Source organism: Eleutherodactylus coqui, chromosome 13 (genome assembly GCF_035609145.1).
Source record: "Eleutherodactylus coqui strain aEleCoq1 chromosome 13, aEleCoq1.hap1, whole genome shotgun sequence".
Classification (NCBI taxonomy): Eukaryota; Metazoa; Chordata; class Amphibia; order Anura; family Eleutherodactylidae; genus Eleutherodactylus; species Eleutherodactylus coqui.
In genome coordinates this window covers 35,863,821-35,885,852 of record NC_089849.1, presented here as the reverse complement: position 1 = coordinate 35,885,852, position 22,032 = coordinate 35,863,821, and the positions used below count along the sequence as shown (strand labels likewise).

Genomic DNA, 22,032 nt, shown 5'->3' with positions numbered 1-22,032 from the left:
GAGAAATTTGGTATGCAAGTGGAGCATGGCACAATACCTCTGCAGCGCCAGCTATTGGAAGGGGCCTCCCTATCAGTCAATGTCCAACCTTTAACAAGCGTTGGAGAGGATGGCGAGAGCACAGGAAGTGGGACTGCGAGAGCACAGCTGTACCATTTCTTTCTGCAGGGGGGGCAGTTTATTAGCTCCTACAGTCTTCTAAATAAGCAACAGACCATTAGTTTACAGTCAGGAGGCTGAGCTGCGATCTCCTTTATCATAACTGTGTGACAGGAACTGTATGATCATCATCAGTAAGGCCGCCTGCAGACGAGCGGGTCGGATCCGGCGGCGAGAATTCTTGCCGCGGGACCCGACCTGAGAGCCTGCAGGGACGAGCGCTTACTCACCCGCGCCTGGCGGCCCCGGCTCTTTTCATGTGCCGGCTGCCGGGCAGCCGGCGCATCCGCAGACCGGAGCCGGCGACCGGGTGAGTGGCGTTTCTGTGTGGGGCTCTGCGAGCCCCGCACAGAAATAGGACACGCCGCGGTTTGTTTGCCGCGCGAAATTTCGCGTGGCCAAACCACGGCCGTCTGCGTAGGAGTGCGTATTGTAATGCACTCCTATGCAAGCTTTCAGTGGCGGAAATGCCTGCAGGAAATACCACCGCGGGATTTCCGCCCGTGTGCAGGCGGCCTATCTGACAGGAATGACTGTGCCCCCTGCAGTCAGGTCCCATGTAACAGCATCACAGACTGAGAAATTGACTAGAAAATGAACACACAACCCCAAGTAGATCTGAGCTGGTCAGAATTGAGATCACATGAGCATCTGAGTAAAAAGAGGCTGGGAGTTCCAGACAGAAAGAAATAACTAATGAAGCTATCACTAGTTCAGCTATGAATACTGGGGAATTGGCTAATGAAAAATTAACCGGAGTGGCCCTTTAAGGTCCAGGCATAACCACTCTAATAGATAATTTGCAATTTTACATACTGAAATGCTGTCTGTGACTTCCTACAGTGGTGACCACCACACAACATCAGTTGCGATCATTACAAGTTATTCTGAGCATGACAGGGGAAGTAAAGACCCCCATACACAGAGTTTGGTCATCTGAACTCGCCAATAATGGCACAACCGGACAAGTATAATGTCTATTGGGGCAGCTTGGCGATAGGAAATTTCAAGGAAAAGGAGGACCAGGGTCGTTGAATTTCAAAGCCTGAACCTTTTGCTTTCCGGGAGATAAACCCCAGCCAGAGATATCTGGTTGTGGCTTACCTCCCTAAAACACATTAACCATAAGAGATTTAGTCACAGCACAACTTGGGAGCCCAAAACACTGTAGACAAGAGTGTGGAAGATCAGGTCAAGAATTAAAAAAGAAGGGCAGGAGATGTGTACTACTGGCAAGCATTCAACATTTTCGTCTCAGGGTAGGCTTTACATAGATTATTATTGCCAAACCCTATTTATGTATTAATTAAATGGGTTTTCCAAGACTAAGATATTGATGATGACCTATTCTCAGGACTTGCTGCTTTAAGTGGCGGTTTCATTCAGTCCGTACTGTATAGCGGCTGTGCTTCATATAGCAGTCCAATCCCATCCATCTGAATGGGACCCAACTGTTGTCAGGCCATGTGACCGATGAACGTGATGTCATATGTCTGAGAAGAGGCCATAGTGTTCTCATGAGTGCGGCAGCCGCTTCAAATAGCTCATCTATTGGAGGTCATCAATATCTTAGTCCCAGAAAACACTGCAACTCAAACCGATATTAAGAGCTACCGTATATTTGGCTAGATAGAGCTTAAAGAGTGTATTTCCGTTTTCAAAGTGCTTTGGGATTCATGAGCAAGTCTCTATTAAGAAGCAATTAGCTGAAATCAGTTCCACTAAAAGTAGGAGTGATTCAAACATGGACTTGTAGTAGCCCACTCTAAGGGCAGCCGGGGGAGTCTGAGGCCGGTCTCCCATCTCCAACGGAATCTCCGGCCGGAGGTTTCATCACAGATCCGGCTGAACATACCAGAAGAAAAAGATTCTTCATTTACCCAAAAGCAGGCAGCTAGGCAGAAAGTGGGACCCCATTATAGTTAATGGGGTCCACTCAGCGCTGTTCAGTTCAGTCCTGTCCAGAGGCAAAACCTTTCGGCCGCTAGGATTCCTCGAACGGAGCAGCACAGCAAAATCCCCAACACAGAGGGGAAACCACCCCAAGTTGCCTACTCACGGTCAGCTATATGTATGCATCAACAGATTGAAGCAGGGAGGATTTAACCATTTGCAGTATTTTCCCTGCAAGTAAATGTACCTAAAGGTAACCCGTCACACTGAAAGTTTAATCGGATTTTCATGTTAACCCATCAATAGAGCAGGAGGAACCGAGCAGATTGGTAAATAGTTCTACAGGAAAGATTCAGTAGAACATATTTCACGGATCTGAATCTCAGCTCATTCTGGGCCTAGGAGTCCAGTGGGCGGGCCCATCAGTGACTGACAGTTATCTCTGTCTGCACTCATAGGAAAGCTGTCAACAATTAAATAAGACCGCCCACCGGACTCCTAAGCCTAGAGGATGAGACTGGTGATCAAGAAATTAATTTGCACGGTCCGTGACTACAGAAGTTCAGAAGGGTCTCCCTAGCGCCTATAAAGCGCCGATTCCATTTTAGGAAGCGTGAAAAGCCTTTCTTGGCTTCACGGGACAGGACTTTCTTTAGTCATTCGCACTAAATATATGGCAACTCTATAACGCAATCAGTAGAATATACTGCAGATATGTGCAAAGAGCTAAGATTTATTTTAATTGGGAGAGGAGAAAGACCCTCTTAGTGGAAGCTTATCTCCCGCTGGTATCTGCTATTTTGGGGACTGTTGGGAGACTCCAACATAGATTAAGTTGTTGGCTGAATTCATTCTGGGAATACCCCTTTAAACGGATTAAAGGCAACCTGTCATCAGCATGTCAACTACGTCACAGGGCTCAAAAGGTGAGGGAACGGGGAGTCAGGAGGGTTGCGTTTTGTACTCACTGGGTACCCTGTCTCTAGGCACACAGTTTGACCCTTTTCTGACGGCTCTCCGCGCACACATCCCCATTCATCAATATGGGTGCGCACAAAGGCGTCGAAAAAAGTCATGCTGCATGCACATGCCAACTTTACGGGGACACAGTGCAGAAACAGGGACCCCGTGATTATGGGACTGCTCCCCATTCCCTCTCTGATGACAAGTTCCCTTTAACTTTTGCTGAGCACTGTACCCAAGTTCTCTGACAGTCCCATAAAGTTGAGTGGGCTGGGGGCACCATTCCAGCTTCTTCCAGGTGCGGTGACGCGGAAAGGGGAACATTTTTGTATGTGTCAGAGGTCCAGGAGATTGTGCATGCATCACTTATCTTATGGATAGGGGGTTAATGTTAATTCTGCAAATACTGCTTGTATTATAACTTTTGTTGTCTCCCTACTGATGTATATGATGGCTCTTGTTGCCCATTTACTAGGAAAAAAAATAGAGTTTCAGAAAAAATAAATAAATAAATGCTACCTTAGGTCTTAAAGCGACCCTTCAGTTTCAGGGGAAACTTTTGTCCTGGGATGGGAGAGGGGGGTATATTACCTGCAGTAGTAGTTCTCTCTCCGTTCCGCCGGTTCTAGCCCCTACTGTCCAAGACGACTGCAGAAATTTTCTAACTACCTAATGTGCACTGCTCTCTGATTGGCCAGGGCTGATCACATGAATGACTCAGGCCAATCAGCGAGCAAGTATAGTGCACTGGTAGCCAACTACTAGTGCACTGTGGGGGGATTAGTCTAAAGATTGCATTGGCCACCTTGGAGGGCCAAAATGTGACCTGGAACCAGCAGATTGAAGGGCTGGCAGAAAAATACAACTGCAGACAAAATGCCCTTCGCCCCCCTCAGCTCCTGGGACAGAATTTCATCCTTCAATAGAGCCGAGTTGCAATACCAGACTCAACCCATGGCCAAGTGTGGTGCTGTTTTTGAAAGAAAGCAGCCTTTTTTTTTTTTTTTTTGCACCCTGTACAACCCCTTTAATCAGCACAGTAGTTACAAGACCCCAGATTATAGGTTGTTCTACAACAGTCCCAGACAGTTAATATTGGAATCTTCAGTGAGAATATTTTTTTTATAATAAATTAGCATTTTTCTAGGAGAAGTTGCATAAACAGAAAACTGCTAGGGGCGAAGCGTCGCTTTAATAAAAGGGATAAAACAATAAAGAGCACAAGTGAGGCATAGCAAGAGAATGCAAGCAAATGGCCTGCGCAGAAAATACAGGGGAGACTAAATGAAGAACCTACAACAACTGCAGGGAGATGTGCCAGCAGGCACACAGAGGCGGACTACCACGGCGGGCACAGCTGACCACATGTCACCATCTAACGGTTTGAAAAAGGAGCTTTACACCTACAGCCGAGTCAAGACGTCCCGCTGTCAGCCAAAGAGGCCCCCGGAAAGTACAGCCGTGTAATAGAAACCCTAGTAAGAGATAGCAGGCAGTTATTTGGAAAGAGGAGGGGAGAGGAAGCATGACAAAGTAAAAATTAAGAAGTCACAGAGATAAAGCCAAAGGCGCCTGCTTTAATCGCTTTACCAGTGAAGAAGGAGGAGGAGGCGGGGGGTAACTCACTGGCTTCCTCAGATATTTCCATACCCTTCCTGTAAGCAGAAACACCAACATTAATGTACGACAGCCGCATGTGCAAAATACCCTTCACGACGACACAACGGGGCCCCCGACACGTGTCCCTCCCAGAGAGTCCAGACCTGCTCACTGACGTCAACCAGCCCCAATTCCCAGAGGTATTCGCTCATAACAATGGTTAGAAGATATGACAATTAACTGTACACTTTTATTCTCTTGTGAAAGCCTAGGGCCCCCTATATATACACCCGAGCTTATTAAGCCGAACACGCGGATAACGGCGAGGTCTGCTTACTCCCTAATGTAATGGGGACACTCGACTTTCCCTCTACAGAGGATGTCAAGAAAATAAGGATCAGGAATAAGAATTTCAATAAATTATAATTTTGCTCCCTGGGAGATAAGCCACTGTCTGACTGTGGCTTATCTCCCCGAATATGCGCATAGGGGAAACAGCTATTGGATAAACGATCATTTGTCATCTGACAATTGTTGGTGTATGGCGGCCTGAAAAGGGTTTTTTGTTAGTTTTTTGGGGTTTTTTTTTCCACTATTGATGACCCATCTTCAGGATAGGTCATCATTTATCACTGGGTATTTGCCTCTTGGGATCCCCAGTGATAAGCTGATTGCCTGACCCACTGTCAGTGCAGTAGGGTCAGAGGTAGTCATCGGGGTCAGAGCAGGAAGCCGAAGAGGCGGCTTCGTTCCTATTGACCTAAAGCCCCGATGCAGAGCTGGAAGTTCCAAGAGAGCAAACCCATCTAGTAGACTTCCTGCCCAACCCTGATGAGGACTTCAATCCCCACTGCACTGACAGCAGGCCGGGCAATCAGCTGATCGTTGGGGATCCTGACAGGCAGATCCTCGTTGATCAATTATTGATGACCAATCCTGAAGACAGGTCATCAATAGTAAAACCAAGGCACACATCACCGTCGTCATTTCCATTGTTCTGCACAACTATAGCAGCCGAAAATCACAGTGGTGCCAAATCGCTTATATGCTGGCCACCAACAGCACCCGATGGACCTCCCCGACTATAATGGGGTCTTTCGGGTTTCCATCAGGGTGCCCGGGATTTTAACAAACGGAAACTTCTAAACAGATGTGACTGATGCCACAAGGTAACTCAAACTGTCTATCGACTTCATGGTGCACAGACCAATTGGGTCATAGTTACTTAAACCGCTGCTGTGTGCCTATCTACCGGCGACAAGCGAGCCTCTTAATACATTTGTTCTATCTGCTGGCAACTCCATGTGCCAGATGAAAAACCCAAGTCAGCTCGGAGCTGGAGTAGGTTTTTGGTATAATCTACACAAGTTTTCAGTGTATAGTAAAAGCTGTAAGCCTCGCCCCTAAAACCAGGTCCCGTTTTTTTTTGTTAAAAAAAAAAAAAAAAAAAAAAAGAAAATTAATTAAAATAAAAACTTTCTTTAATAGTCCAGCAGCGTTGGGATTAAAATCCTGTGCATTTAACATTGTCGCGGCTCAGACAGGTCAGTCGTTACATTAATTCTCTATCCCCATGTGATCGTAAACTGTAGCCTTATGTGGAAGAGAAATTTGGGCCTGTGGAGCCCCAGGACACAAGCCAGCGGCTGGGAATACAAATCGTACAAGGCTATAAAGTGAATGAGAGTAGGGCATGGTGGCGACGGCACAGGGCAGCAATACTGTGGGGCGCTGTGCCCGTCCTGCATGAAAGCTAGATGCATAATAAAGCTTCCAGTAGTTCTCATTCTGCGCCGCCACCATGATAATCTGCACTATCACTTCTTGGCAGCCAAATAGTTAACACACCCACTTTAAAGTAACCGAAGCTCAGGACCCCGGACGTACCCCCCACAGCGGAGGAAGCAGCGCTGGACTACAGACGGGTGTGTTGGCTGATGATAGGAAATTCCACACAACTTGCAGTTATTAACGGTCGTCCTCCTGACAGCGGCGCGCGCTAAAAAACGGAAGATAGCAGCACACTGAGGGTGCATAGACATACATGCATACAGGAAACTCATTCTTGTCCCAAACCCTGGCACAGTCCATTCTTTTTTTCCGATAGGGACATTTCAAAAGTTTTTTATTTTTATTTTTTAAATAAAATCAGTGGGGTCCGGGTTCTGGGCGCTTCAGCGATCACCGAAACGGGGGTAGAAGATATTTGTGCCCTGGTGGCGATTGGTGTACAGACTCCGACTATTGATGCTCTCCAAGGAGGGATGAAAGCGCGTATCGGGCAGAGCACTCTGAAGAACTCCTCTGCCTCTTAACCCTCATGGACAAGGGCAGTTTCGCACTCCGTATTACGCTCGTACTTTTATTTTTACACGCGTAATACGGATAGCTTGAACTCTGTTGATTTGCTTTTTTTCCAAGACATGCATTTTCAGGTGTTAAAAAAAAAAAAAAAAAAAAAAAAAAAAAGCCCTAATGTCTTTTACAACCTCTTTTAAGGACTCATATTAATAAGGACTAAATATAATTTTTTTTTTTTTTTTTTTTTTTTTTACTATGGACTACCTATCCTCAGGGTAGGTCATCAATAGTGGATTTGTGGGGGGCCACCACTCAGGCTCCTTACCGATCAGTTGATTGTTGGGCTTGCTGTCAGTGCAGACCGCGCTGGAAGCAGATCGCACTGTCAACCTTGCCGCGGCCCAGTTGGTGCTACAGGGACAGCTAGAATTTAACAGGAGCGGTGCCAAACTGGGCTGCTGCAATGTTTGACGGCGCTGTCTGCTTCCTGTGCTGCCTGCACCGACAGCTGGCCTAGTGATCAGCTGATCACTGCGGATCCTGACCGGCACGGAAAAATCTCCGCCGTGCATACAGCAGTGTAGATTCCCCCTGAATGTAATGAGATGCCTGAAATTTGACGCGGCATCAAAAATCTGCCGTTTAAACACCCTAATATTGTATCAGAGACCAATAATCGTACGAACAATCGTCATCTCCAATACAGCCGGCCTGGATCTGTGTAAAGGCCATTTAAGCAAGCGGCGATCTGGTAGCTGAGCACACGGCTGCTGTTGGGTTACACTTGGTGATTATTGAGGGTCTCAGCACATGGAGCCCACCGATGAAAATTTCCGAGAAGTCACTAGGATTTGTCAAACTTTTTTTTTTTTTTTTTGAAAGTTTAATTCTGCTTTAACTGTTGGGATCGCACTTTGATCACATTGGATCAGCCTCTGGGGGCGCCATAAGAAAGCATCAAGAGGTTTATGTAAAGTTATATCCCAACCATAGCCTGTCCAGTGAAGACCTCCACCATGAATGCAACGGGAACGGAGCCGGATTATGATGGCACTAATGCACAGGAGCTCCAGTTTCATGTAAACCGCTGTCCGCTCTTCTAGGGTTATTTGTGTCAGCAGTCACATATGGCAGAAGTTAGCGAGGCTTGGTCTGCAATCCATTCAGGGGGGAAAGCCGCAGGGTCCCAACTATCATACCCCTAACAATCACTTTGGGTACTTTAACACGTAGCGACAAATCATTCGCCTGAGTAGATGAGCAAACGGTGACAGATTGCCCGGGTGCTCAATATAAACCCAAGGATAAATCATTTATTTTCATTTAATTTTTTAACAGTATCGTCCAGTCACTCAGTTCACCTTAAGGCTGGTGCCTACGGGCGTATGCATAAAACGCGGCAATTTTACTGCTTTTGTAAACATTGGCTCCAAGACCACATATGGGCTGCGACTGCACTGCGCATGGCCGCTTATCACATGACCCCCCTACAGTCTTGCTTCCGACCCCAACACTCGACAGAAACTGCCCTTACAAGGGTGTCAAATGACCTCCTGACAGCCAAATCGAGGGGCGATTGCTCCCTACTGATTCTCCTCGACCTCTCTGCAGAATTCAACACTGTTGACCACAAACTCCTCCTCAGTATGCTTCGCTCCATCGGCCTAAAGGACACTGCTCTCTCCTGGTTCTCCTCCTACCTATCTGACGGCTCATTCAGCGTCTCCTTTGCTGGCTCTACCTCCCCTCCTCTTCCCCGTGCTGTTGGGGTCCCAGAGGGCTCGGTACTTGGCCCCCTCCTTTTCTCTATTTACACAACCCCTGTTGGACAAACCATCAAATTTGGCCCCCAAATACCACCTGTACGCTGATGACACCCAGCAATACACCTCTTCCCGTGACATCTCTGCACCTTTACTCCAAAACATCACAGACTGTTTGTCCGCTGTCTCTAACACTATGTCCTCTCTCTACCTAAAACTAAACCTCTCTAAAACTGACCTACTGGCGTTTCTGCCCTCCACTAACCGACCTTATCCTGACATCTCCATCTCAGTGTGTGGCACCACCATAACTCCCAGACAGCACGCCCGCTGCCTTGGGGTCACCCGCACCAAGAACATCGCAAGAATCCGCTCTTTTCTCACTGTGGACACGTTAAAAACGCTCACTGTTGCCCTCATCCACTCTCGGCTTGATTATTGCACCTCGTTGCTGATCGGCCTCCCCTGCACCAGACTCTACCCTCTCCAATCCATCCTGAATGCGGCAGCCAGGCTCATCTTCCTGTCCAGCCGCTACTCGGATGCCTCTGCCCTGTGCCGGTCACTGCACTGGCTGCCCGTTAAATACAGAATTCAATTTAAACTCATCACCCTCATCCACAAAGATCTCCACAGCACCACACCACCCTATATCGCCTCCCTCATCTCAATCCATCACCCAGCCCGGGCTCTCCGCTCTGCTAACGAAACCAGACTGAACGCCCCTTTAATTTGAACTTCTCATTCCCGCCTCCAAGACTTCTCCAGAGCAGCACCGGTCCTCTGGAACACACTACCAAAGGCTACCCGAGCAATCCAGAACTCGCAGAACTTCAGGCGTGCTCTAAAAACGCACCTCTTCAGGGAGGCATACCGCATTCCCTAAACAAACCCCTCTGTACTCCGCCTGATAACATGCTCCCTGACCTACTGACTGCAATCCCTGCTAGCCATCATAAACCGCTCCTGCAGTCATACTGTTTCTGCCGTCACACGGCTAAATATCTGACCATTGTCTATGTGTATAGCACCCCTCACTCTCCACCTCGCCATACCGTGCACATCTCCAGCCCCTTTACCTTCTGTATCAGCCCACTATTCGTAGTATGTAAGCTCGTTGGAGCAGGACCCGCACCCCTATTGTCTCCAACTGATTACTATGTAATCTGGTTCTGTAATGTTCGTACTTTTTGTCTGTCTTTCTGTATTCCCCCCTGTCTATGTAAGCGCTGCGGAATATGTTGGCGCTATACAAATAAAGATTATTATACATACACATATATAAAAAAAAGTCACAAAGTGATGGCGTTCCGCAGCCACAGACCTGCGTTCCTTCTCGCTCTGCACTGCACAGACTGGCGGCGCTAACAGAGCTTGTGTGGGAAGAAGAGTTCCCCTGGCATGCGACCAAAGCGCATGGTAGCGGTTTCCAAGCTGCAGGCGCTACTACACTGCCTGCAGCATCCCTACGGTCAACAAGAAGAATTTGGTCGGAAACTTTTCTTAATTCAGCCAACAGAAGAACTATAGAAGTAAGAATATCTTTAGCGCACATCACTTCTGTTACCTGTATTCCTTTACGGGTGCCGACACTCCAGTGAACTCTCAACAACGGGGGGCGCTACACATGGGGCGGAAATGCTTTCTAATAAGCTAATCAACTGAGGCAATTCAAAAAGTACCTGGCGCTGGCTGTCCGCCACGCGGGGGTTAGAACGATAGCGGCTGCTGTGAGGGTCTCTATGTACGGATCCCCACCTTGTAGGTATTTTAAGGACTTTCGAATTAATTAGCATGGAGATTCCCGCTACGGCTGCTTGTACACTTCAGCGACTTTCCTGAACGACAGTTGCTCCGTGTACAGGCGGCTGCGCATGGGTGTAATTCGCTGTATGGTGCCGCCCACATGCGACAGTCGCGCGCCACGCTGCAAGCACGCAATGACATTGTGTACCTGCCGCCGGCTGCAATGCACGCCGTGATAGAACATGCTGCGATCTTTACTGCATGCAATATTTGTGCTCGGCAGCATGGAAGCCTGTGGTACAGCGCATTGTGCACATGAAACCCACGCGTGGAATACGCTGTAACAACACGTTCGTGTGAAGCAGCCCTAAAAAGGTACAAAATTAGTGCATATTAGCCGTTTCTCTTGACAACGGGGTTATCTCCTACTGTCTCGGGAGCGCTACTCTTTCGTCTAGTGGAGACAAGTTGGCGTGAGGAGACTTATAAGGCCATGCAATGCCCTCTGGGAAGTTTGGTATATAAATGGTACAATGCCTCTGCGGCACCCTGCGTTGCTTCCCTATGAACCAATGTACGACCTGGCAAAGGCCTTACAACATGACTAAGGATAGAAACTAAGAAGGAATCTTTCATATAAGACACCCATCTATAGACAGCCGTTTCGGGGCTCTTGCCCCTCATCAGTGCACAGTAGGGTGTGAGAGTCCATTTGTATACCAATCTTTCCAGAGGAGCCTGAAATGCTTCTTTTACATTTGGGCTACGGCTTCGGTTTGCCTATTCCTAACCGAAACTCACCGACTATACCGGGCTTGGGCCTTTTACAGGACAAAACAGCGCCGCATGGAACGCTACTATATCTCATTTTGTATTTTTACAGAAAACAGCGACTCCAAGCTAAAAGTCCAATGCGAACAAGCCCCGAGTCTCCTTACACCATCTTGGCGCCTTGCATAAGTGAAACCGTACCCTACCGCCCGGCATCACTGGCCCCACAGCTAACCAGAACCCTACTCTGCACGGATGAAAGGCCCCACCCCCGAAACAGATGGGTGACTTATGGAGAAGTCTCTGGTTCGGCTTATATCCCTAGTCACGTTTCAAGGCCTGGAGGTCGGACAATGACCATATAAGGGAAACTCGCTTCCAACAGGTGGCGCCATGGAGGCACTGTACCATCTCTCACAGATTGACATGATCGGTAGGGACATGGCCCACTCAAGTGGTAACGTTAACACTCAAGCTGAGATTTATACCTTTCCAGGAGGAATAAGGCTGCTTTCACATCTGCTTCCGGTTGCCTGCTCAGTTCGGGGAGCAGGAAAGGGGAATCCCAGTGGCCGCCGGACAGACCCCACTGACTAGAATAGGATCCGTTCAGTTTCTGCTCAGCTTTTGGACAGAAGAAAAAACACTGCATGCATCATGTTTGGTTTCGTCTTTTATTTGGGATGCAAGTATTTACTAGAATGACAGAAGAGCCGACTGGTCAGATGCAAACATTATGCAATATATACCTGCAGCTCTCCTATAGTGGTCAAGATAAAAAAACAAACCTGGGTAATTACAAAAAACACAACGAACAAGATAAGCGGCGACAGGTCAACATTTACAACCCAAGGTTACAAGGCCGAAGATTCATTCATTTAGGTCTGTTTTTTGTGAAATGAGTCGGGTGCCGAGAACGATCTGCGCCCGCTCCACCTTCCTGTGTAAGAGAAATCTCCCAGAGGAGCGTGCCCGGCCCTGTGCCCATGCAGTGACCCCCGGCTTACCTAGCCGGCGTCTTCTCTCTGCGGATGTGCCGGTTGGCGCAGAGCCGTCGGGCTGGCGATGACATGGATAGTGCGAGCCCTTAGGAGGCTCGCACTAGAATAGGACATGCTTGATGACCACCCTGTGAGCGGAATATCACAGTTGATTTCCACTCGTAGACATGGAAATGCGTCTGTCAATGCTTGTCCTATGGGCTGCATTTGCTGCGGGTTCCGGAGCTCCGGATCCTGCAGTGCAAATACGCCTGTGTGCATTGGGCCCTAAGGAGGCAGCATACCCTTCTTGACTCCCACTTCCCCGTAGTCATGGAAGTTTAGCTCGCCCGAGTGTTTAGGGAGGTAAGTTGTAATCAGGCAGCTCTGGGGCCAACTTATCTTCCAGGGAGCAAAAGGATCAGCCATTGGAATTCAGTGTCTCCGATCCTTCTTTCCATCAACATCACCCGCTGGGAAAAATGTTGAGCCGCCTCCATGCGCATTAGTCGTCCGGCCGGCCCAGATGACTAAACTCCAAGGGCTCATTCACACAACTGTGAACGTAAAACGCACAGAACTAAATCTCACGTACGCCGTCCACACTGCGTGATTTTCCATCTCATAGCGGTGTTGCATATGTATCGTCGCCTATACACAATGTATTGTGTATAGGCAGCATTGCATACGCCATCCATAGAAAAGTAAATCTTCTCGTATCTTTACGCCAAAGTGAATGAATCACATGCAGAAAAAGACGCAGTAATCACAGTCGTGTGAATGAGCCATAAGACCGGGCTCACATGGGCGTATTACCCTGTATTTACATGTGACACGTGGTACCTCGCAGCCAATCAGTTACCTGGCTTTATGCAATTCTGTTCACATTAGCGTGTCAGAATTGCGTAATACGCGAACGCCAAAGAGAATGAAGCACGTTCTATTTCGCACGTCCATTGCTCTCTATGGGTGTGTATATACGCGCCTCCATGAGCAATTACATTGTAATTATATACAAAACACACAGGTAGACTGATTGGCCGCGTGAGATACGCGGTCATGGGCAGTACCATTTTGCTGCCATATGTGGCAGAACGCCAGCCACCGCGGTAAAATGTTGCGTGACCCCTGCAGCGTTTTACGCTTAAGACCGCGTGAGCCCGGCCTAATGTGAGACTACAAGTGCGCTGAACTCACCTTTACTTTACCCGTTGTCAGAATAATTCACAATGTTCCTAAATTGCCTGTTTTACATATAGAACGCCGGCACCTTGTGTTACGGGACGATGGGGGTCAGTATGTGGGGTGCGAGACTCCGAGCAGTCAGAAAGCTGCCATTTACAAAATATATCGGTCCGGTTCAATGCAGGGTCCATCATGTAATCATTTATTACAGAGCCGGTCCCAAATATAGAGATGAAGCCGGTTTATAAAGTCTGATAGCAGATGAAGACGGCGAAACAAGACCCATACGGTGTCATGATAGCGGTGGGACGGTGGGTCGGTGGGGGGTCCTACATCACAACAGTCTTCAGCTTTGTTCCATTACCAATCTAGTGATGTTATGAAGTATGCCGCGCTCCCCCGTCCGACCCTCGGAAATGCCATTCGTAGTTACTTCCTGCGGTGCGACCCGGTCACACAACCCTAAATTCTTCCGAAAATACAAAACCCATAGATCTCGCCCTACTAGACCTCCTTAGTGGATAGAAACACTTATAATGGTACCGATACAGGGCATATAAGCCAAAACTAAGTGACCCCCCCCCCCCCCAACCGGCAGTAAGTCTAGCTTTAAATATTTGTCAGGCCAGGTATAAAGCAATGACCAAACAATTGCTTCACATGCTAAAATGGTCATCATGGGACAAAGGTTATGTAATTAAAATAACGTGTTACTTCCACTCGTTACTTATGCAATCCAGTAATAAAAGGCACGGTGAGGATGCCAAGTGCCCACGCCAAGCTGTGTTTACACTGGTGCACAGGGAGGCGCTATTAATTTATTCCTTCTGACCCTAGATAGGACTCATAGCAGAGCAAGTCCAACACCCCCCGTGTGAGGATGATCCGACCCCCCACCCCACCGCAACGAAGGGCCAATACCTCTTCCCGCGACAACGCTCCAATCATCCCATCATTGCTTTCATGCTCTGTTTATATCCTTTGTTCTTAGGCTCCAATTATTCCATTGCCTCCCTCTTGCGCCGCGAGGCTTCAAATCCCACCCCCCTCCCTCTTGCGCCACGAGGCTTCAAACCCCACCCCTCACCCTCTTGCGCCGCGAGGCTTCAAATCCCACCCCCCACCCTCTTGCGCCGCGAGGCTTCAAATCCCACCCCCCACCCTCTTGCGCCGCGAGGCTTCAAATCCCACCCCCCACCCTCTTGCGCCGCGAGGCTTCAAATCCCACCCCCACCCTCTTGCGCCGCGAGGCTTCAAATCCCACCCCCCACCCTCTTGCGCCGCGAGGCTTCAAATCCCACCCCCCACCCTCTTGCGCCGCGAGGCTTCAAATCCCACCCCCCACCCTCTTGCGCCGCGAGGCTTCAAATCCCACCCCTCACCCTCTTGCGCCGCGAGGCTTCAAATCCCACCCCTCACCCTCTTGCGCCGCGAGGCTTCAAATCCCACCCCTCACCCTCTTGCGCCGCGAGGCTTCAAATCCCACCCCCCTCCCTCTTGCGCCGCGAGGCTTCAAATCCCACCCCCCACCCTCTTGCGCCGCGAGGCTTCAAATCCCACCCCTCACCCTCTTGCGCCGCGAGGCTTCAAATCCCACCCCTCACCCTCTTGCGCCGCGAGGCTTCAAATCCCACCCCTCACCCTCTTGCGCCGCAAAGCTTCAAATCCCACCCCTCCATCTTGCGCCGCAAAGCTTCAATCACCTCACAACCCCCTCCCCACCTTTGCATAATGAGATTTTAAATTACCCCCTTCTCACTTTGCAGGATGAAGCTTTGATTACCCCCACCCACTTTCACACGGCGAGGCTTCAATCACCCCTCTCCAACCGCTATGTCAGAGGCATCATGGGAAATGTAGACTGAATTACTGGAACCATACCAGAGTGGGAAAAAGGAACCAAGATAGCGGATCATAAATGATATCAACTTAGTAGTTTATGCACCAAATAGGCAAAACCACTGCTGGGGTGCTTGTATAATTGGAGTAAAGGCCTATCATACAGGAGAAGTCTGTCTTGTCCTTTCTTCTATTTGCTGTCATGCAAGTTCAGCTTGCTTTCAAAGTTTTTGAGAAGGAAGTGAAGACACGCTTTGGTCTGTGTGCAAAAGACAGATAGGAAAGCAGGATCTCCTGTATGTGTGCAGTGTACAGAAGACATCATAGCAGCTAGTCTACACCCATCAGCTCAGGGGGAAAGTCACCTGAAAGTGTAGACATGCTTTAAGAGTTTTTGTGACATTCGTTTCCTGTGATTAACACGACAAAAAAAAGGAAGAAAATAATTGAGAATCAGGTGATCTCTTCAACAAAAGGTCAGGAGTGTGAAGGCGGTGGGTGATGATTTATAGAACTACTAGAAGAAAATGTTAAAAGACCCTTAAAAGGTCCCATCACGGCAAGTTACCTAGGTATATGGTTATTCTCAGAATTTAGTTTATGTTAGGATGACACCAGAAGGCGAACAGAAAAGGCTGCGGACAAGTGCATACACCATCGGCATAGGTAATATTACTGCCATATTGTATTCCCATCATGCCCTTTGTGCAAAGTGAAGAAGCAAGGGCAATTTGCCTTTGACATGTTAGAAAGGTCAAAAATATATAGAAGGCACATTAGATACAGGAATGACTTTACTGACAGGCAAATGCTGAATAAAGTGTGAGATCAGGGGGGGGGGGGGGGGGGGACCACTACAAAAACTACTAAAAATAGGAGAACATTTGAGATATGAGCCACCAGGGGGAGCAATACTGTGCAACGACAGCAAGCATGTAGTTTCATAAAACAGCTGCTGTACCAAATGCTCAGACAATTGTCCAACTTTTCTTCCAGGAGAGCAGGGGTTAAGTACATATGGTGATATTTCAGATAGGTCATCGGCATCTCTGATAGGTGTTGCAGAGGTCTCCCAATGGCTATAGAGTGGGATTTCACTACCACTGATCAAGGGGCCCCATAGCAAAATTTGACCCGGGGCCCAACTTGGTCACCAGCAAATATCTCCCTAATATGCCTCCTACGATCTGACGATGTTATTAGAAAGGTAATAGTGCTGCTTTCTGATGAGATGCACCGCGGGGACCCCTCTCTACATGGGGTCGCTCTGTACGATGCCCCCCTTGCAATGTCAATATCCTGAGGGAAAAACTAAACCCACCAGAATTCTGCTCAGTTTGCACTAACCTGCCATACATGCCAGATTATGTGTTTTAAATACTTTCTGCGACTCACTAGACAAGGGGGTGTGGCTTAGTGGGAAAGAGGTGTGGTTCAAAGTGTGCCAGCATACACCAAAATGTAAAAAAAGGGGGGGGGGGGGGGGGAGAAATCGTTGCAAGTAAGCCAACCAAGAAGTGGTATAAGGATGAAGATATGCCAAGTTTATCATCCCACAGCGCGCACTACTACGGTATATTTTGTGCGGTTTCTGCAGTGTAAGTATTTGGAATATTCATATATCCGCCCCGCCGTCTGTAGAAGGGTGAATTCACACGTGGAACAACTGTAGGCCATGGACACGTCCGCCACACAATCTGCAGGTCTTCCACTCGTCTACTCTGTAACTAGGTATAATATACGGGAAGTCCTCGCCGATGTTCCTCCGGGCTCACAGCGATTGAGCGCCTCCACTTCTTGCTAGCTACTAAACAGGTTATTGTTCAATCACGGTGAAGAACTTTCTTGGAGTTTTCTGAGCTGAAGTGACGGATTTATTGGCATTTATTGAGACGCTGACATCTATAGTCCTTGACCGCCATGATACATTTCTGTGAGTCGGGACCCCATGGGTAGACTGTGCCCCACCCCCCATCCACAATCATTGACTTCTATTCTCTTTGTAGTGGAGCTTTTGGGATTCTGTTTGCCGGCCTTGCATTTGTCCTGGGTCTTGGCTCTGTGAAAGAAGATGCACCCATCTCACACACTATTTTTTTTCTATTCTTTTGTCTCCTTCCCCTTCTCTAGTCTCTCACCCCTCCCTCTATAGTTTGGCCCTCACCATACAATTGGTTTATCTGTGACCCTCCCCAATGCAGGTGGTTAAAATACGTTTAATCTTTTAAACTGGGATCACATGACTGTAAATTGTGGCGTGCCGCCCACCGGTATGTGCTATCTTGGCATCTTTGCAGGTACTATTGTATCTTGTCACCACCAGAAGTAGAGGTGGAGACAATATTTAGGCTGCTTGACAGACTGGTGACTCCCTCAGGAGCCGATTGGCTGTTGCAGTTGCTCACTGTCCCTGAACCTGTAGCTTTAGTTTTCCTGTTAGGCTTACATTATTAGCTGTACATGCTTCCATCGTCGCCGTGTCATTTTTGCCGCAGTGCACTCATACTGTAAAAACAATACCCCCCCTCATAAAGGGCAAAATCGTGTTTTTCTATCTCACACCACTAGGAAAGGTACCTTTTTCAGTACATTAAATAATACCATTGGAAAATACAACTCGCCCCGCAGAGAACAATCGCAGACCGCTACAGCGACAGAAACACAACATACAACTCGCCCCGCAGAGAACAATCGCAGACAGCTACAGCGACGGAAACACAACTTACAACTCGCCCCGCAGAGAACAATCGCAGACCGCTACAGCGACGGAAACACAACATACAACTCGCCCCGCAGAGAACAACTGCAGACCACTACAGCGATGGAAACACAACATACAACTCGCCCCGCAGAGAACAATCGCAGACCGCTACAGCGACGGAAACACAACATACAACTCGCCCCGCAGAGAACAACCGCAGACCGCTACAGCGACAGAAACACAACATACAACTCGCCCCGCAGAGAACAATCGCAGACCGCTACAGCGATGGAAACATAACATACAACTCGCCCCGCAGAGAACAACCGCAGACCGCTACAGCGACGGAAACATAACATACAACTCGCCCCGCAGAGAACAACCGCAGACCGCTACAGCGACGGAAACATAACATACAACTCGCCCCGCAGAGAACAATCGCAGACCGCTACAGTGATGGAAACATAAGATATTACATTTCTGCAAGTGGGGAGGAGATTCCAAAAAGGTTAAAAAAGAAGGGGCCTGGTCCTTTAGGGGTTAAGTGTCAGGAATAGATGGTTGTGGCCCTCCTATCATGTTCTAGTAATACTATGAGCCCAATAATCAGCACCTGTAGCGGTCCGCACCACAACGCTGGGCAACGGGGAAAGTCTTTCAGATTTGAAAATAGGCATTTCTGAATCATTTCATCAGGGAAGAAACGAAAATGACACTGAAAACCAAGAGTTTAGGCCCATTTAGACGCCACGATTATTGCTCAAAAATCGCTCAAAGCCGCCTTTTGAGCGATAATCGTAACTGCAGTGACATCGTGCAGTTTTCATTATGCCGTCTCTCATCCTGGTCTTTCAGTGTGCCTGGTGAGCCTTATCAGGGATTCACAGCGGGATACAGCTGATACTATTGTTTCAGCTGTATCCCGCTCCCTGATGACAGGCGGGGTATGAAGAACACAGCGGTCCAGCTCTGTTCTCCATACCCTGCATGGAGCGCTCAGCTGTATAACAGCCAGGCGCTCCGTGCAGAAAACATCTGGATGCAGAAGACTAGCAGGGATACCCCGCTTATCTTCTGCATCCTCCGCTCCGAGCGCTCGGCTATACGACAGCCAGGCGCTCGGAGTGGGGAACAGCTGGATGCAGAAGATAAGCGGGGGCAGCCTGCTTGTCTTCTGCATCCTCTGCTCCAAGCGTTTGACTAACAGCTGGGCGCTCGGAGCGGGGAACAGCTGGATGCAGAATGCAAGCGGGGACACCCAACTTGTCTTCTGCATCCTCTGCTGGGAACGCTCTCAGCGAGGAACAGCTGGATGCAGAGAACAAGCGCCCCCACTTGTCTTCTGCATCCTGCAGAGCGCAAGGTGATCGCTCAATGTTTGTCATGTATCGTGTCTAAATGGGCCTTTACTCTCGGCTCTGAGATGTGGCCCCTGTAAGTATAATATATGTAGCTTTATTCAGATCCACCAGGTTAGAGGAGTGAAATCATTAAATAAAACAAATAACCTAACATGTAAATCAGACACCGTAACACTTAAATCTTAGACTCTCCTTACAGATAAAAACTTTGAGCAAGTTCTTCGGGGTCATGAGAAAGCAGAATTGGAGGCATGTAGAGATGTTGTGCACGGCCTCCGGGGCCAGCGCAGGGCCGACAACTACGGTGAGAGAAAAAAAACTTTCAAAGTGCCTTTCTGTAGTCCGCTGTAATCGGCTCCCGTAGAAGTAGCACCGCCACATACGTCCGTCACTAGGGGATTCATTGCCGATGTTACCCAACACGAGGCGCCATCTGCCAGACGGCAGCCACCTGACAGGCAGCACAGTTTGGGTGGTATTATTTCCAGGGTGGGCATTATGAGGCAGCGTTATGTGCAGGGGGCACAGCATGCGGCACTAGGGGTAGATCGTCTTCATACAGAACAAATGTCCAAGCGGTAAATTCTGCAGATACGAGGTCGGGAGATAGCATGTCTGAGCCGGAAGGAGGAGAAAGGGAAGGAGGACGACTCATCAGAGGATGCCGGCGGTGAGTCACTGAATGGAACGGTTCATTCTGCCTCTGACCGCACCGGGTCAGTACTGGAGTCACCGGTACGGTTGGCAGCAAGATGACAGTTGGCACCGCTCTTCCTTATGAAACAACATTACCATTGTTCCGGTCATACTGGGAGCTGTAGTGGCACATGGGGCAAACGTAAATTCCAAAGACAGATTAACCCCTGCCATGCATGTTAGGTGCTCGGTGCTGTTACTGTATTTATGTAATGAACTTCATTCAGGCATCAATGAGCGTGGTCCTGGCACTGTATTCATGTTTTGAACTTGGTTCCTGTACTAATGTGCCTGGTTCCAGGGCTGCATCTACGCCTTTAGCTCATGTTTAATTCTGTATATTATAAGCGTATTTCCTCAATATCGGGTAAAGCATCATTTTCTGTGCTGCACCACAACGTCTCCCCCCCCACCATTACTTGACACACAACAAAGACTGCAAAACATCAGATCCCCCCCATGTAACAGCGGATACAACGATGGAAGACCCCGACTCACTGAGAACCCTGCGATATCAGCAACCATAAGAACAAAACGAAAACCCCAACAGCACGTGGATGAACTGCTCACACAAGTCCCTATGACAACCCCAACAGCACGTGGATGAACTGCTCACACAAGTCCCTATGACAACCCCAACAGCACGTGGATGAACTGCTCACACAAGTCCCTATGACAACCCCAACACCACGTGGATGAACTGCTCACACAAGTCCCTATGACAACCCCAACATACGCAGCGCAAAACACTTTTCAGAGTGTCATTTCTTAAAGATACCATATGGGGGCGCAGCGTTACCACCTGTACATGATGGCAATGAACACGTAGACAACACTGGCCAAAGACACAAGATTTATTTTTTTGCCAGCAGATCCAAGACATTGGAAGTAACAGAGGGGGCAGGCTGGACTTCAGCCCACCTATCCTGCGCAGGCGCCCCCACCTGGCCCGCTGGCCCCAGGCGCATGCCCCCCAATCTATCCTGCGCAAGCACCCCCACTTCGCCCACTGGCCCCAGGCACATGCCCCCCATCTATCCTCCGCAGGCACCCCCACATCTATCCTGCGCAGGCGCCTCCACCTGGCCCGCCGGCCCATGCCCCCTCTATCTATCCTGCACAAGTGCCCCCCACCTATCCTGTCCAGGCGCCTCCACCTGACCTGCCAGCCCATGCCCGCCAACTATCCTGCCGGCCCATGCCCCCACCTGCCCATGCCCCCCATCGATCTTGCACAGGCGCCGTCACCTGGCCCGCCAACCCATGCGCCCCGTCTATCCTGCACAGGCGCCCCCACCTGACCCGCCGACCTCAGACGCATACCCCCTATCTATCCTGCGCAGGCACCCCCCTGACCCGCCGACCCCAGGCGCATGCCCCTCATCTATCCTGCACAGGCGCCCCCACCAGGCTGCCAGCCCCAGGTCCATTCCCATGCCCTCCATCTATCCTACACAGGCGCCCCCACCTGGCCCTCACCTAGACACACAGGTCGCACAGAGTGTGACAGCCGTCACGCTCACACTTCCAGCCCTCCATGCACGATGTGACAGCACACTCAGCACTTGCACGCACTCCGCAGGACTCAGTGTGACAACCGCCCGCACACAGCACTTACCTCAGGGGGACTCCGCCGCTGCCCCCAGGGAGGTGTGTGGTCCCTGCTGCCCCCAGGGGAGGAGGAGGACGAGCGGTTAGGTCTCCTTGCTTCTCCTCCTTCCCCGCCTGCTGCACATTTAATCCCCGGGTTGTTGTGTCCGTATGAGCGGCGGTCTCTGAGCTACAGATATATATATGTATACAGCTCTGCGCGTCCCAGCAGCTCCTGTGTAGATGCTCAGCAGCGCCACCTGCCTGTGGTAACACGCCGCCCCTCGCTCAGCACCACGCCCCCCATCCGTCAGCCGTAGCCCCCAGCCGCGCACGCACTCACTTCAGCCTCCGAGCACTGCGCACGCTGACTATTCCAACTCTAGCAAACACCTACTAGAATGCGCTCGGAGTAGTTCTACCTACTACACTACAATCGGAGGTAAAGTAACAGGTGTCCGCGGTCAAGGAGCACAGCAGCCATT

The 22,032-nt window shown here is 49.4% G+C and overlaps 1 protein-coding gene across 2 annotated transcripts in view; it reads right to left on the bottom strand.

The window, feature by feature from the left end:
- The window catches only part of LOC136587819 (signal transducer and activator of transcription 5B), a 141,025-nt gene extending 119,209 nt beyond the window's left edge, over positions 1 to 21,816 (bottom strand). The window contains exon 1 of one of the 2 annotated variants that reach the window (XM_066586588.1): positions 21,576 to 21,816. The gene's annotated coding sequence lies outside the window, so the exon portion shown is untranslated. Of the gene's footprint in view, positions 1 to 4,605; positions 4,624 to 21,575 lie in introns of those variants that run through there. The other variant, XM_066586589.1, reaches the window with a different exon arrangement.
- Between the last annotated feature and the right edge of the window lie 216 nt (positions 21,817 to 22,032).